The following is an 18,717-nucleotide window of genomic DNA, read 5'->3' as shown; positions in this document are numbered from 1 at the left end:
AGAGAACCATGCACAAAAAGTGAGGTGGGTAAGAAATGAAGGCTGAATTGAGAAGGGTCAGCTTTTTGAGATTTGTGTGAGAGGTCTCCAATGCAATTTGGAACTGGAGTTTATGAAATAAGAAAAAAAAGGACCTTTTGAGAGGCACAGCTTACCAAATTGATTTCCTACTACAGTCTTCTCAAGAAAAGTCTTTCCCAATCTTGTTTACATGTTATACTGTTGTTTTACTTTCTAATTGCTTGGGTTTGTATTGCAGATGAGAAGGTTTACTTTTTGCTGTATAAAATGATCTGTATGAAAAGTCAGTGCTAAACTGTACACCAGTAAATAAATAACATATCATATTTATATATGTTACAGTTTCTTTAAATGATTATTCATGGAACAGGAGCAAGGGCTGCGAGGAATAAGCCCTGGGACTTGGAAATAGGAACTATGTGCTTGTGACTTTCGAGAGATAACATGCTTTCTTCTTGGCTCGCAGAGAGCCGCCATCAGGGAGGTGAGGCCAAACTGATGGGCCTTCAAGGCTGGCAAGCAAGCTTTACTTTCTCCAAAGGGGAAAAATGAAGGATCCCAGGGTGTCAGATTTAATCCCAGGGTGTCAGCTTCAAAAATACATTTGAGAAGACTAGAAGTCGCCCGAACTAACAAGGAACGTCTACGCTTCAGGAGATTGGCAAGGCCAGTCCTCCGAGACAGAGCCACGCGGGGAGACAGGAATTCTGAAAGAGAGAAGGAAATGAACATGCAAAGGGGCCAGAGAGGAACACTGGTATAGAGGAAAGCAAGTTGTTAGTAAAGGATACAGGGCTTCCCCCTAGCTCAGGGAGCATGTCTGCTGGCCCCAGTGGAAACAAGAGATAGAAAAGGGAGATTTGAGAAAAGCACAGGGTTGCCCCCAGGCTCAGAGAGATACCGTCCTCACGGAGGAGAGGCCGAACATATTGACCTCCAAAGGCTGGGGAGTATGCTGCCCCCAGGGGGAACCTGGAATGAGAGAGAGATTGTTAAGATTTGGCTGGAGGTCCCCTCTGGCTCTAAGAGAACCTTTCCAGCTAGGCCTATGGTTGGGAAGCAACATCACTCGTTTCCAAAAGAGGACCCCCAACTCCCTGCAAAAAAAATAAATAAATAAATAAAATTAAAAATAAGGTTAGTAAAGAAACATAGGTGAGTAAGTGACAATCAATACTGGAGGAGTATTTATTTATTTTAAATTAAGGACTAATCTCATCAGCTCAGTGGAGAGGGACAAAAACCCTTAATTGGGAGGAAACCTCTGGTCCCGGCAGAGAGATGGCCCCCATTCCAAGCATACTAGCAATATTGTGTTGGGCCAAATAAATATCAAGTGAAGAACGAATTATTTTATATATTTATACAGCATATATACATATGGTCCCGTTATCCCCCCCATAGGGGACGTTTCAGATATTACTGAAAAAGAACAGATTACACCAAAAAGAAACATAATACATATATTTAAAATAACTAATCACCAAAATCTGATATGACTGGAGAACTGGAGAATTTCACTCTTGGGAAAAGGGAGACCGCTAGTGGCAGAAACTGGCAACTGCTCGACTTGCGACAGTGAGCTTGATTTGCACATAACACTACAGGCACCACTATTGGAGCCCACTCAGAGGTATGGGTGACAAGCATTGCACTCCATAATTAATGTAGTCAGAACTAATTTATGTAGACAGAACCGACACAGTCGTGACATGGATCACTGCTGACAGAACACAAAGCAGGGGGGGGGCATTCACAGATCCAAACAATAAAGCGCATGCACAGAGAAATGCAACAACGTAAGCGAAAGCCTGGCGACACACAGGGAAGCACAGATAATAGAATTGAAAACGACAAGTGGGGTCTGCAACTCTGCGTGGCAATACTCAAACACAAAAAACAGACAGAGAATGAGTGTTCGACCAGGGCTTAAACCTAGAAGCCCCCCAGCAGTCTCTGACAGTTCAAAACACTGTAAATAGTATAACGAAAGTAGAAACAGTCGGCTGTAATTAGGTTTTTTATTTTATTTTATTGAGTACGTCACATAAACATCTTAACAACCGAAGCATATTAAATATTATATATATATATATATATATTTATATATATATGAACATTTATTTTACAAATCAAAACAAGAAAATGTAAATAAATAAACATCTGAACAGACATCGCTTTACAACATACATATTTATAAAACTGAAACAATAGCAATACATTTTTAACTTTTCAGATGCGCAAAAGCAACTGAACAATGTAGAAAAATATACATTGAGAAAACTTTTTAAAGACGCGCAGCAGCACAACAACTTATAAAAAAAGTCTAATTTATTTTTCTTTTTTTCAGTTTTTTTTTGGTTAAAAGAGTATTCCTTTACCTTGAGTCTAAGGCTGTTCACAATCAACACAGATAATGTGCTTCTCCACGCCGCCTTTCTGCACAGGGAACAGCTGTCCAAAGTTTTATTTTTATTGCACTTGCCAACCTGGCATTGGCATCTCTTGCGGCTCTCAGTTGGGTTGCCAGCTTCAGCTGTGGATACACGCTTGGCAGTCTCCCTCTGTTCCAAATGCTTCTTGCGAAGTTTCTGTGCTAATTGTTAAATATATTCTGTCCTTGCTAAATTCTTCTCTTTGCATTCTTTGTAAAGTACCCAGGAGTTGATGGCTGCTAGGTCCAATACATTGTAAAACACCTGAACAGGCCACTGTCGGGAGCCAGCTTTCACAGAATACTTGTCTGATCCAATGCTGTCTGATCCAAAACTTCAACTCCATATTTTGTTGCATTGTAAAACTCCACGGTTTCTGGTATTTATTTTCACTAGTCCCGATGCTAATTGACTGACCAAAGCAGCGCAGCTGGCAAGCAGGCGCCAGCCTTCAAAAGGCTGATTGAAAACAATAGACTGTCAGTCATCCACTCAGGCAGAGAGTAGAGACTAATCTAATTACAGCTAAACACATTGCGACTGGTAAATAAAAATAATAAAGTAGAATACCGTTCTGTATAATCACAATACAATTGTTTTCTGTGTGGCTGTCAATGTGACTGCTCCCGGGGCTTTTAGGTATAATGTAATATATCTCCTTTATTTCTGCACTCCCGCATTTCATGCTTTGTGAGAATATTTAATACATATGGACAGAAAGGTACATGAATGCGCAGCCCCATATGTGTTACACGAGTGGAGAAAATTACATTTTAAAACCAAAAATAACTGCCGCGGGTCTTCTAGAGATATAAATCAGTGCTGTAAAATTCCTTCAATGTTGTATTGATTTTCCTTTTCATACCTGCAGCAGTCTGGTGAAGCTAATATTGATTAGTCATTTCCTGCATACCGCTGCTGTGCTTTAAGAAAAACAGTAGCTCTGCAAGTCACAGCTTCAAATTTTGTCTTTAATTGACTTCTTTTTTAGGAGTCAATTTACCATTACAGTCAATGTACCAGTGGTGAGAAACAATGCTAACAAATAAATACTAAATAGTATGCAACAAAAATAAATAAATAAATAAATAAATAAATAAATAAATAAATAATAATAATAATAATAATAATAATAATAATAATAATAATAATAATAATAATAATATTTTTAATCGCTGAACAGTAAAATCCATGAAGAGCCGCCATCTTTAATACAAACAATATTGTGCTCTACAGACTTCAAACCGTCTACCAGCTTCAGTTTCCACACTGAGAAAGGGTGGATGGAGAGCTTGATTCCTGATTACCACTAACATGTCTTTATAATTATTTATTTTTACAATAAAGATAAATAACAAACCTTTCCATACGGAAGTATATCACGTATACATCAAAAAAGTCTAGAATCAAGAACAACTGCCCAGATGCCCCAAACTTTCCCATCTACTGCACAGTGTGAAGCACAGTGTGACATGTTATATTCAATTAAATACTGTACAGTTAGTCATTACTTAACATAGCCAACAACACCAATTTAGACCATAAGATATCACAGAAACAACAACAAAACAAAATGATTTGGAACACCAAGTAGTGAACAGATGGGTTTTAATTGCCTTTTTAGAGCTAGCCAAGGAGTCAATTTTACAAATCTCAGGGGGCAACATATTTGAAAGTGCAGGTGCAAATCTTTTGATTGGGAAGTGCCTAAAGGAACAAACCAAGAATATTCATCAGGAAACATTAAAAAAAATAAAACACAATTAGTAGGATGACAGAGGCAGTAAGCAGACAATTGCTGAAGAGTAGTTACATCTCATTAGAATATTAAACAGTTATAACATTTACATATATGTATATTATAAAGTACAGCCTTACACTCTGCAAAATAAAAAATGAACCACTCGTCAACAGCATCATTACAGCAAACCCCGTGCAAATCAGTTCTTTCTAGTTTTAATATTAATATTTTATACGGTCTATTGAAAGCTTAAAGTTAGTCGAGAAAAGCGTCTTCACATCTAATACATCTAATCTAATACATTCACTTATTTGTTTATTTGTTCATGTATATCTATTTTTTTTACATTTGATATATTTCAAATATATTCTAAATATAAATAGATCATACAATATGTGCTAAATGTGATTTATTTTCCCAGTATATATGTAATATATCACATACTGTATATAACATTTAAAAAAATAATAATAATTATACATTTATCTGAAATATACAGTAAGAGCATACATTTGCTGTGTATCATTTATTTGTCATATGGTTTGTTATTGCTATAATGAAGTTAGGTGGATAACATCATAAACTTTAATCCAGTCCTCAGTAACTATGCTTGAGTTTTTCAATTATAAAATCTATGGAATTTGTTCTTATGGCTGCTTCTTAATGATTCTGGTTTAATGATGAGTGAAACTGGCCCGTGTTGCTCCTGCTAGTGCACGTTTAATTGGCCACAAGGTGGTACTGCAGGGCATAGAATGCAATAGTCAGTTTCTGGTATCCACATCTCGTCTAAACAAATGCAGCCAGATGTTAATAACAGTAAGTCACAAGATTTTGAAGACGTTATTATTTGTAGTATTTTCTTATTTTTTTTTTTTTTTTTTTTTTGTATTAATTAAAGGTACGACTGGAGCAAAAGCTTGGTCATTTAACTTCGGTTGAATTATTTGTAATAAAATGTTATGGTTCGGTATATGAATCAAACTAAATATTGTTAAAACTAAAATAAACAGAAATTAAATACCCTATTTAAATGCTACTGTGTTTACACCCCAGTAAAATATGTTGTTTACTGTATACTTTTGAGTTTATACACCTATGTTATACTCCTTGCTGTTTGTAATATACCTTACCCCATAGAAATAAAGAAAATAACATAACTTAAACCAACCTACACCAATTATTTTGGCAGTTTCAACCGTTCAGAACAAATAAAGACATTTATTAAAATGCATCTTCTGGTTTGTGCTTCATCTACCCATTGGTTTTGAAAGGGCAAAAGTGTTTAATTAAAATAAAAGAATCATTGCTGATGTGAAAGTGACACAACAAAATATGACATCCAACTGATTTAACTTATATAGACAGACAGATAGAATAATAAAGAGTAAATTTACTCAACACAGAGAATCAGGTAAGATGCAGATTACGAAATTTAGAAATACAAACATTTCTGGAAAGGAGTGCCTTTGCTTGCACTGGTCCTGAAGTTTATATTGCATTTGACTGCTTTAGGTGAAAAACAAGGTTCAGTGGAAAAACTGCAGTTTTTTTTTTATTCTGCTTCATGTAGCGCTGTATACATAATGCCTGTATCAAAGCAGTTAACAGCATCACAGCTAACTAGTGTAACCTTTATTTTGCTTCCTGCATCTCTAGGGAGCGGTGCAGCTGCATGTTTTGCACACGACTAAGATGAGTCCATTTTAGTGTTGATCTTTAGTCCTACACACGCAAACCCATTGGATATACTATTGGCAGTTCCCTTAGCCCTGGTCCCTTGTTGTATAAGCACATCCCCCAGACAATCATATTTGTGTTATTCATTTACTGATGTCTTCCTAAAAAAAGATGCCTCGGAAAACTGTAGAACAATCAGGAAATGTTTTTGCCTACTGAAAAATACCACTCCTTATCGGTTTAGGTGGTGCATTTGAAACTTTGCTTGATAAATGGGATATGTGTTTCTGGTAATAACCAGTAATAAAGCATATGTGGAAACTCCATGTTTATTTAAAGGACTGTAACAAAAATGTAGGTTGTGTGTCTATCAAAATTGTTGCAGTATTTAGGTTTATTAATATGTATTTGAAAATATGTATTTGTTAGTATCTACTACCCACTCAAAATGGAATGTTAATAATGCTCATTTAACACCCTTTTAGTTACCAGATATATTGACATGACGTAAGAAATAACCCAAGACAGTGTGTGCAGTAAGACAATTCTTAACACACGTCCTGCCACAGGCCGAGTGCCTTCAACCACCCAGGAAGTGCGGTAAGAGTTGTCTTACTGCACACCCTGGAGTGGATTATTTCGCTTATAAAATGGCTACACTTTTTTCTTGAAAATAATTACACAAAATAGCTTTTCTAAGAAAAAAATAAGAAATATATTATGTATCCTTCCACTAAGAAAAAATATTACATTGAACATTGCCATTTATAGTAAAATTTTAGAGATGAAATGCCATTTGGGAATTGAAGGCAGACTGATTTCCCACATCTGAGGGAGGATTCATGGAACAGCCAAACACTGCACTTGACATCGAGGGAGGGGCTTCCGAGTGTTTTTTTTTAAAATTATTTTGTAGGAAATTATCCTACTCAGGCTTTGCGGTCTTCAAGAGAAGCTGACCAATAATTTCTGAGGCTGTTTTCACACCAATGGCTGGTAACTGGCATAATTTCCCTAGATTGTTAACTAGCATTAGATGATATGTGGACTAAACGACTTCCGAGTCAGTTTGCGCAGTCCTACACATCCGCAGCGAGCACAGTAGAATTCAATGCCGAACTCGACTTTCTTTAATAGCCCAACGGTTGTGTCAGCAGAGAGCAGGAGTGTAACAGGGGAGATCTGTGCTGACTGTCTGGCGCATGTGTGGTTCTGCAGGAAGAGGGCATTAGCCTCGTAAGATCCACTTGTCAATCATGGCAATGACACGGAGAGGTTGGGTGAGGGTGTGTTGGCTTTTCCTCTCTGAGTGGTTGAGAGGTGGGCATGGGAGGTTGATCAGCCCATAAGAACTGCGCTTGGTTATGCATTCGGGTGGCCTGACAGGGGATACCCTGTGACGCTGGCGAAAGACGCCAGTGATAACAAAGAACAGGCAGGAACGCCAGCGGTTGAAGAGAGAACAAAACAGGCAAGCACGGCTGAGGAAAACAGCCCGCCTTAACCCTTTGCGGTCCTATTTCTGACCAGGTCCGACATTACAATTTTCCCTTTCCGGTCCAATGTCGGACCCTGTCTGGCGACCCTGTCCGACATCATCAAAAAGACATAAAACACAGGTCTCTAGTTATTTTTTCTCCAGAAAAAGCCAAGAAAACCATTCAATGGCCGAGTGAGACTGATAGGAGCCAAGAGAAGCCGAAAAAAAAGGGGGCGGATCTGAACAATACACAAAGTCCCGGCACCACAGAGATAACACGGCCATAAACAAACAAGATAGCTGCTTCTGCATCCAGCACTCAAAGAACATCATGGACATTTGCAGAGCTTTTTGAGATGTTATAGTAATAAAATAATGACTTAGATCGCATTATTGAGGAGTTTGGTGATAAAACAAGTGATCAGGAGACGATTTATCGGTATGCACGACTATGAAGAGGTATGTGAAAAATACAGCGAACAAGGGGTGGGGTGGGGCTGGAGATGCAGTACTGAGTGTCCTGTTGATATGCAGTGCCTTTTAAACCTGTTTTACTGTGAAAAAAAATACTTTTAAACAGCGTGTCTAAAATAAACTGTGCGTGTGAAAATAAATTGGACCTGACGTGCCTGAGACGCACTGAATAAATGAACCGCAAAGGGTTAAACAAATAAAGCAGGAATTAAAATAAATAATTACGTAACCGAGGGGACATGTGTAGATATACGGGGAATTCTGGCCACCCCAGTGTATAGAGAATAGCCGAGCATAGGACGGAGACCCGAACTGACCGACTTAGCGGCAGTGTGGGCACTGTGTAAGCAGCACCTTTATTTTGTAGTTTTATTACTGTGTTTTATTTTCTCTTTTTATTTCGCCTTTGGTTTTCATTATTATTTCAGAGCACCTGTGGGTGCTGACGGATACAAGTGTAACCCGTTTACCATCGTTGGTATAGGGAGAGTTGCAGCACCAGCGCCATCTGGCGACAAATAATACAAATAAAATTACCTAAATAAAACTGGGCACCTGAGTGGTATTTCAAATAAAACCTTCTGTCTCCCGTGTGTGTCAGTAAATTGCCCACCAGCCTTCCACAAGGAGAGATTTTAATTTTGTTTTAAATATGTTTCAGAAATCAGAGGGTAGTGGTGAGATGTATCTGTTGTGTCTAGTTTAAACATTGCATACTCGCTAGTCAGTTTTATAAGGCGATATAAAGTTTAATAGATACTGAGAGATTTAGTAGATACTGCTGCTGCATATACTGTATATATTGCATGCTGAGTGAGACTTGCGCGGTGATTTCTCAGATGGCTTTTGAATAGTGTTACTGCTACTGCTTGCCTTTGTTCTCTTCTCTGACTAAATAAATACCACAGTATATTTGCCAATTTTTCAGTAATTCTTAGTGACAGAGATGAAAAAACAGATTGTTGAGTGATTTAAATGCTATCTCAGTTGTATGTTGACATTTTTACCTACAGAAACACTGTTTAGATAGTTGTTACTATTAAGGCGTAGCAATATTAATAGATCAGGTAAGTAAGTTGGTCTAAGATGTCATAGCCGTGCGGTAAGACAATTATTACCGCACGGTCATGTGATCTTGTTCAGCCAATCACAGTACTTAATTTAGCCAAGACATTTTATAAATAGACATGATTTTATTGGTATGTATTTACAATTTTATTATGTCAACAATCATTCTGAGTAATTCTGAGTTCTGTTTGCTGAAATATAGATTTTTTTATTAAATATATTTTTCCTATGTATCACAATCCACCTGGAATATTAGCTGTGCCTATAGAATCCTAAATGCAAGCTCTTTTTGAGAACTTCCTCATTCCACAGAAATCACATGATGTGTTAACCTTTCCATTCTGCTGGCACCAAAGTAGTAAGATGAAGAAGGTGGGGCTAGTAGAATTTAAAAGTCACTAATTATGAAAATGCAGGTATGAATGAAGTTCATTGCATTCATTTGATGAAAAAGTTATAGATCAATAGTTAATGTACCCTTTCCCTTATTTAACAAACCCTATTGTACTTATTTGACAGCGTCTAATTATGTGCATGAGCACTTGCTGTACACAGACTGTTTTCTTGTATCTATGTGTAGATGTTTGTTTCTATATAAACTTGACATTTCTAAATGTCTGATGGATTGATTTAAATATTTGTGTAGACCTTCATAAAAGAGGGAGAGCAAAATACATACTAATACAGATTGTCAGGACAAAGTGTTCCCCCAAAACAGCAGCTTTGTTGAAACCCACTTTGCAAACCTCCATGTTTTACTTCTTTTTATTTCAGAATAGCTTAATGAACTCAAAGGCTCCCTAAATTATTTGAGACACTTGTTTAGTCACAGGACCTGTTGTTCCTCAGTCTTGCAGGATTTTTAGCGTTGCTTCTTTCTTTAGGAGCAAAAACCACAGTGTTTATTTAGCACCCTGTGTAGGTTGAGTGGGTCTTTGTATATATGTGTGAGTGCATGTGCGTACTTGTTTTTTTTAAATTGCATCAGGTGTCAGTGGTTGCTGTTTTTCACAACATGAGGTGACAAATATCACGAGGTCTATGCTGTTATACAATTATAACAATTTATTAGCTTTTAGGGAGACTATTCTGGGATCTTTTGAAAAAAAAAAAAAAACACCCTATTAATTTTGTGGGACAATACTTTATAATAGTTTAAAATATGAGGCCATGTTTGATCATACTAACATTCAATAGCTGCAGACTTCATTAACACTAGAACATCCGTGCTTATAGGCATACCTAGAACAATCATTAACAGGCAGTTTGACCAGCGTATTAAAAACAATGTAAATATTATAATTAGGGCTTCTTTTTTTCGGGCTTTATTAATTGTATTTTTCGGTGCTTAGTTTTAGCTCTTTTCGAGTTTTATGTAAATCGTTTTTTTCGGGGCTTTTGTTTTTTATATACGGTATGCAATTAGTGTTTTCGGTTACTTTCCAAAATACTTTTGTGTGTGTGTGTGTGTGTGTGTGTCAAAATATGTATAGTAACTCGACAGTACTTGCACACTAGTTGTACCTTCTTTCCTTTGCTGTCTTCCACAACAAAATCCCTATGGTCACAGGCACATTCTTCTGGGGTTTTTGTGTGTAGGCATTTTTGTATATTTCGCCACAATTCTGTTTTAAATTCTCTGTGTCTTCACTGTAATACAGCTTTAAATCCCGTTAACAAGCCTCCATCCTGATTGTAATCTCATTTTAAATCTCGCAAACGGAGTCTCCAACAGAAATGTAGGAATGTCCTGTCACTCAGTAGTTGGGGTGGGTTTAAAGTATTCAGAACTAATCAATGATAGATACAAGTCAGGAAGGTGGGACATTGCCCAGCAGCACAGGGAAATGTATTTATTATTATTTTTGTAGTAGGTTTTATTTTTTTAGATGTGAAAAGGGTAAAGTCAACGTGAATAGATTAACCATTTCCACAGTTTTTACGGTGTTTTCCAGTGTTTATTGGCTATCCACCGATTTCATTTTTTTTTGTAAAACCGAAAATCAGAAGCCCTAATTATAATGAAAGGACAAACAATTGAATGTAAGTCGTAGTTTTTTTCAGGAACGTCATATTAAGCATCTACACAACCGAAACATTGTAAATAAAGACATTTGAACAGAAATGTGTTTATATACAGGCATATTACATAATACTCAGTGAACAGAGAGAACCCGCAACTACAGGTAATGCAGACGTGGGGGAGAGGAGCACAATACAGCGGCATTAACAGCACACAGACAGTGGAAACAAGAGGGAACACAGTACACAAACATAAATACATGGATCGCTACAATACGTATCCTCAAAAAACAGCAAAAAATGAAATAAACAAACATTTGAAAATAAATTTGTGTATATACAGGTATAATATCGTATATATATATATATATATATATATATATATATATATATATATATATATATATATATATATATATATATATATATATACAAAACTGTACAACAGAAACGATATAAATAAGTTGTTTTTTTTAATAAATAGGTTTATATTGCCTACATAACAAAGTGCAACCGAAGCTATACGTTTATATACAGACATACTATAATCGAAACCACATGAATAAATAAACATTTAAACAGAATGGGCTTCAGTCAAATGTTTGTATATACAGTTATATAATGTACATACAAAACTGTAACAGAAACTATGTAAATAAGTATCTTTTTTTTTTTAATAAATGGATTTCCCTTTCAATTCGAAGACGAGCACCAACATGACTATCGGGTATCCCTGCCCATTGTGTAGGTATCGCTGAGCTCTCTATATCAGAGCTGCTGATAAGCCCCTTCCCGGGATGACGCTCTCTGTCCCGCCCACCAAAGGGTTAAAACCATCATTCTAAGGAAGCCATTTCTCTTTTTCCTTCTCAAGACAGTAGGGTAAGACATCTATGTCTAGCTAAGCGTATTGATAGAAAGTGCTTGCATTTGTGCTGAAAGCCGGCTTGCCGCTTTCTTGGGATCACTGACTCTCTAATTTCGAGTCTCTTCTTCTGTCTTTCAGCAGCCTCCTCACTTGCGTTATAGGCTGCTCTATCTTTTACTGTCTGTCGTGTGTTCTCCCCCGTCTGTTTCTACCGTGTTTTTTGCTGTCTGTCTTCAACTCACCTGCCGTGGCTTCGGCCCTTGTGTCTCCCTGGTGTATGCTACGTGCTGACCAGGTGTGTGACCACGCGGTTAGGGTAGGCATCATTGCATAGCTGCCCCCCGGTGCTTCGGTACCTCAGTGCACGCATAGCCCTTGGTACTTCGGTATCTCGGCGCACACAGTGCTCATTACACATGGCACACGATGCCTAGCGCTACAGCGCCAGTGCATGGACACAGTGCTGCACGGTACATGGTGCATGTAGTGCTCACGGTACCCGGTGCGCATGGTGCGCACGGAGCGCACAACATACAGTACAATCAGTGCTTGAGCACACGTTCCAACCAGTACAAGTGATGTTCGGTGCACGCTGCTCAGTCGATGCAGAACACAGAATTGATGTCGGTCAAGTCAGGGTTCCACCCCTGTATGGCCTGCAAGGCTAAGATCCCGCAGGAGGATAAGCATACCCTCTGTGTGTGGTACTTGGGTGTCCAGCATGCCACCTTGGCCCGAGAGAGAGAGGTGGACTGCAGTATCTGTGTGACTTTTAAGCCCCGGGTGAAAGAGAACAGGTTGGGGAGAGCAATGAGGGAGAGTTCCACGTCATCGGTGGCCGGACCGTCGGCGGCTCTTGGAGCCCCAGAGCCCCTCCTACATGACCTGTCCCAGGACCCCCTGCTGGATATCCCCAACACACAGGCCACCCATAGTCGCTTCTCCGACGTGGACTGCCTACAGGGCACACCAGCAGCGAACAACCAGCCCCTCCCAGCAGGCAGAGGGAATTCAGGACATGGCCAGCCCACACACTAGCGTCCCAGGAGGTGTTTCAACAGCCCCAGCAGGGCTCCTGAAGGCTTGTGGCCTCAGACCCCTTTTTCAGCACAACAGCTGCAGTACTGGCGTGCTTGCACGTCTTCCCTTTCGAGGAATCAAGAATAATTTTGTGACAGACCCTCTCCAGGCCTCGGTACTTCAGAAGAAAGTGGCCGCCTTGCTGTGCAAGTGAGCCATTCATCTCATAGACCCCACCTCCCATGGAGAGAGGTACTACTCGAGGTGTTTTCTGGTGCCCAAAAAAGATGCCGGCTTTCACCCCATCCTAGACCTGAGGCTTCTCGATGCGCTCCTAAAAGAAAGGAGGTTCCAGATGCTGACTCACCGTCACATTATCCAGTCAGTCTGGCCGGGTGACTGGTTCACCACCGTGGACTTACGGGACGTGTACTTTCACTTTACAATTCATCAAGAGCACAGGAAGTATCTCCGCTTCACCTTTCACGACAGTCGTGACAGAGCATCTGGCAAGGCTGGGCCTCACCATCAACGATGCAAAGAGTCGGCTTACACCAGTGCAGTGCACTACGTACTTGGGGCTCTGGCTGGACTCCAGTACGATGCATTCATACCTGTTGGATGACAGAGTAGCAGCTATCCAAGGTTGCCTCTCCCTGTTTCAACAGGGATCGCAGGTCACCCTCATATTGTGCCAGAAACTGTTGGGTCTGATGGCCGCAGCCATATCGACCATTCAGCTGGGTCTACTCCGCATGCGCCCGCTACAAGCGTGGCTCAATGCGTTCCACCTACATCCAAGGCACGACAGACACCATCTTCTGACGGTGTCTCATATGTGCTCGGCAGCCCTACACTGGTGGAGGACTAGGCAGCGGACCTGCTCTCGAGGGAGGGTCCCCTTCCATCAGAGTAGCAACTCCACCCTCAGGTAGTGGAGCGCATTTGGGAATGATTCGGGATGGTGCAGGTCGATCTCTTCACCTCGGCGGAGGCGACACACCGCCCCCTGTGGTACTCCCTCCATCGCTTAGGCGGTCCACTCGGCGTCGACACCCTAGCGCACGAATGGCCCAAAGCTTTTTTGTACGCTTTACCACCTATACCGCTGATCCTGGCCTTTCACGAAAAGGTCCGGTGAGAGGAGGCATCAGTTCTCCTAGTGACCCCCAAGTGGCCCAGGAGAATCTGATTCTCGACCCTGTGCCAGCTGTTACAAGGCCAACCCTGGGAGAACTTCGCATGGATCTCTTCAGGGCAGATGAGAGGTACTCTTTGGCACCCGGAACTGGGCAGGTTCCAGCTATGGGTCTGGCCCCTGAAAAGGACCACAGGTTAGCCCTAGGGCTATCAGACCCGGTTGTGAGTACTGCCCTATGCCAGTTATCTTACAGTTTCTGCAATAACTGCTTGATGCTGGTAGGTCACCTTCCACTTTGAAAGTGTATTTGGGGGCTATTTCTGCATGCCATACCCCCGTAGATTCGGTATCTCTGGGAGCGCATTTTTTGGCTACCTGTTTTCTTAAAGGCGCTCAACGATTATGCGCTCCCAGGAGGACTGTTCTCCCCAAATGGAGCCTTGATATTGTATTGGAGGCTCTCACGAAGGCCCAGTTTGAGCCCATATGCTCCATAGAGTTGAAGTTCCTGTCCATGAAGACAGCCTTCCTCGTGGCTATCACCTCCGCTAAGCGGGTCTGTGAACTGCAGGCACTGTCGATGCACAGCTCCTGCATGCGTATTTGGGATGATGGCAGCAGGGTGTCACTGCACACCAACCCTGTTTTCCTCCCTAAGGTGATCACAGCCTTCCACATTAACCCTTTGCAGTCCATTTATTAAGTGCGTGTCAGGCGCGTCAGGTCCAATTTATTTTCACACGCGCAGTTAATTTTAGACGCGCTGTTTAAAAGTATTTTTTTTCCACAGTCAAACGGGTTTAATCCTTTGCGGTCCTATGTCGGACCTGGTCCGACATTGCAATTATTCCAATCCGGTCCAATGTCGGATCCTGTCCGACATCATCAAAAAGACGCAAAAAACGGGTTTCTACTCGTTTTTTCTCCGGAAAAAGCCGAGAAAACAATTCAATGGCCGAGTGGGAGCGACAGGAGCCGAGACAAGACAAGGCATCTCCAGCCCCGCCCCACCCTTTCGTTCGCTATCGCTTTCACATATGCTAAGAAATAAATAATAATAATAGTCGTACATACCGATCAATCATCTCTTGATCACTCGTTTTATCACCAAACTCCTCAATAATGCGATCCAAGTCATTATTTTATTACTATAACATCTCAAAAAAGCTCTGTAAATGTCTGTGATATTCTCTGTGCGCTGATGCAGTATCAGCCAGCTAGTTTCCTTATGGTCACCCCTATCTGATGCCAGGGGCAAGTATGACTAATCATGTAATACGCCCTTTTTTTTCGGCTTGTCTCGGCTCCTGTCGCTCCCACTCGGCCATTGAATGGTTTTCTCAGCTTTTTCCGGAGAAAAAACGACTAGAAACCCGTTTTTTGCATTTTTTTGATGATGTTGGACAGGGTCCGACATTGGACCGATAGGAATAATTGCAATGTCGGACCAGGTCCGACATAGGACCGCAAAGGGTTAATCAGTCTGTGGAACTGGTCCTTACATACACCCCGTTTTCTTCAAGGGAGGATGAGAGATTGAATTTCCTCTGCCCAGTGTGGGCATTGAGATGCTACGTGGATAGGACAAAAGCTCTGCGTCAGTCTGACCAGCTCTTTGTCTGTTACAGGACACGGACCCTAGGACAACCCCTCTCAAAGCAGCATCTGTCGCAATGGATTGCAGACACAGTCTCGACTGCGTATGATGGTGCCGGCTTGCCCCCACCTGGGAGGGTAGCCACACACTCCACTAGAGGGTTAGCTACATCTTGGAACCTCTTCAGAGGGGCCTCGCTGTCCGATATTTGAATTGCGGCTAGCTGGGCTATTCCACATACTTTCTCCAGGTTCTACCGCCTTAATGTGGTAGACCCTGCCCTGCCTTTATTAGGCACAAAGGTCCTTGAGTATGCAAGCTCACATCGTTAACCTCTGGGTTATGCGGTGCTGATGCTTCCCTCGTATGCTGCTGTTCCTTGTCCCTCGCGACGGTTCTGGTATAGTATCCCATAGTCATGTTGGTGGTCGTCTTGAAAGGGAACGTTAGGTTACCTATGGTAACCCTGGTTCCCTGAACGAGAAGACGCCCGCGAACCATGAGGTCGCATCGGTTGTCCTCACGGGTTCGATGGAAAAAGAGAAATGGCTTTCTCAGTATGACGGTTTTAACCCCTCGGTGGGCGGTACCGAGTGCATCATCCCAGGAGGGGCCTATCGGCAGCTCTGATATAGAGAGCTCAGCAATACCTACCCAATGGGCAGGGATATCCTTCAATACGGCTGCAAGTCCCGACTGATAAACACAAATAATACAGCAGCATTTAATTGTTATAATACGTATCAGTCAATTTGACAGCGTCTGGTGGGAATAGGTATGACAGTATTTTATCTCACTAATTTTTGCAACTACTCGATTCTTCCTTTGTCAGGGTAATTAGTACATATATTTAGGAAGTCAGGAAAGCACAGCTCTGTATCTTAAACACACACACACTGCAATTTAAATTTAAATTCAAAAAATGGTCAAAATGACCACATTGGTCATACAGAAGAGTATGATGCAAAAAACACCCCCAAAAAACTGATTATTTTACAAACTAAAAATACACAAGAAATAATATCTTCCATCCTTTAATGATTATGAAATTGGTGGTAATAGCAGAAAAAGCAACTGAAAAATAGGAAACACCTTTTCAAAGAAGAAGAAAGTATATTACTCGATGTGGTATTGTGGAAAAATGTGAACATTTAATAAACAGAAGTTAAAAAACAGAAAACATGAGACAATACAAAATGATAGGTAACAACTGACTCAAATGTACAGTTAAGTACAGGAAGACAGTTCAAAGTGATCTTTATTAATTGGTCAAATGTATGCTCAATAAAACAGAAAAGGCAATCTGCTTGTATTGTTCACTGCTTGTCCCAGATCTTGTAAATCTTTCTGCCATCAAATCATCAAAGCACAGTTATAAATAAACCAGTGTTAAGAATGCTGAAAAAAAAGCACTACAGCAGCCCAGGCACACTTTCTTTAACCCAACATTCTCCTGAGAAGAAGGCACAGCAAACAGAATAGAGAGAATGATTAGTGTTACTTGTTTTCTCCATGTGAAACACAGAAGCATGTTTAAATACAGTGCGAGTGTTCATTGTTCGTCAGAAGAGGTTCAGTGGGGACATTTATTCATCCAGGAGTCGAAGCTCACATGTACTGCAAAGAGTGTGGCATATAGTAGTTCTCCTATATAGCTTTGAATGTCTAAGTTGTAAATCCATTCATAATTGTATTTCGGCACCCATGCCATATAAAATATCAAAACTCATATGGTTATGATATTTGCTTTATTTTATATCAATTATTCTCACTCTCATTCTTATTATTTAGCAATACATTATCACAGAGAGATAGGAGTTGAATGTTGCATATTGCAAATGAACCTAACTAATAAAACACCTTTGCCGGCAAATTCAAAAAGAAAAGACAAAGACTGAAACTGAATTTCCTTCCAAGGAAATAGTCCCCCCTGGTCAGGGTTTAGGCATGCCCCTGGGCTAATGTGGGGACTCTCTAATTGCCAATACTTGTGATATCCCTGCTCTGTGGGTTAATAGAGTAGAATCTAGTACTGTTAATTAGTGGCAAAATATACAACAGGAACAAAACTAAATTCAGTTTGGGCTGATTTTCTATGTGTTTTGTATGGTACATAAGAACAAACGAGAGGACGCCATTCGGCCCATCTTGCTCGTTTGGTTGTTAGTAGCTTATTGATCCCAGAATCTCATCAAGCAGCTTCTTGAAGGATCCCAGGGTGTCAGCTTCAACAATATTACTGGGTAGTAGGTACAGTAGCTAGGCTGTGACTATTAGTAAATGACTGCTTATTAAAGTTACCTCCACCATTTACAAGGGGTGCTATATGTCATAGGAATTTAGTCAAGTAATGGTTATAAAAGTTAACCATGAACGCTACAACTGGCAAGCTTTTGTATATTTATCTTCATACATTATTACTCAGATGTCTTTCTGTGAGACGCTTCCACAGTTTGCACACATGGCTTTGTTAAAAGAAGAGGCATGAGTGGGACAATTAGACTGCCATGAACACAGCAAGGATGTGTGTGTGTAGTGGCAGGGGGTGACCTTTTTAACTTTTTAATTTGGGCCTATCAGACAGCAGCTGTGTGACACTGCTAAACCTCTAGAAAAGCTCTAAAGATCTCCAGTGATGGAGAAGCAGGTTACTGTTTTAATTACTTGAGTGTGGAGACTGTTTAATATGCTAATCAGCACATCAGCAATATTACTCATTGTATCTAAAAGCCATGATCATGCTGAAGAGCAGATAACGACTTCTTCATGAAGGTCTTGAACAGTAAAAATGGACAGAATTCCTGTTTGCTTTTTTCAGACGTACATACTGTACTGCACAGCACCCACTCCCATTCAATCTGTAAAACACATCATGGCCAAGACACCATCACCAGAATACACTCACTGGCTGACTTCAATATCTGTTTATTTCTAACCTATAATAATTTAATCCAGTAGTTCAGGACATCTCCTGTCAGTCTCTTAAACACAACCTTATTGTCATCAAGGCACAATGAATGACTGGAACATATTGGCTTTTTGAAAGGTCATTTTTATTCAAGTCTCAGATTTGATGCACTCTTCTGTTTTTGAAAGTTTTCAGTCTTCCACACAGCACTATTTACAGACGTGTGTAGTTTCCTATAATTCAAGACAATCGTGAAAAGGTG

This window comes from Acipenser ruthenus, chromosome 8 (genome assembly GCF_902713425.1).
Source record: "Acipenser ruthenus chromosome 8, fAciRut3.2 maternal haplotype, whole genome shotgun sequence".
NCBI lineage: Eukaryota > Metazoa > Chordata > Actinopteri > Acipenseriformes > Acipenseridae > Acipenser > Acipenser ruthenus.
Note: the sequence above shows the minus strand (reverse complement) of the source record.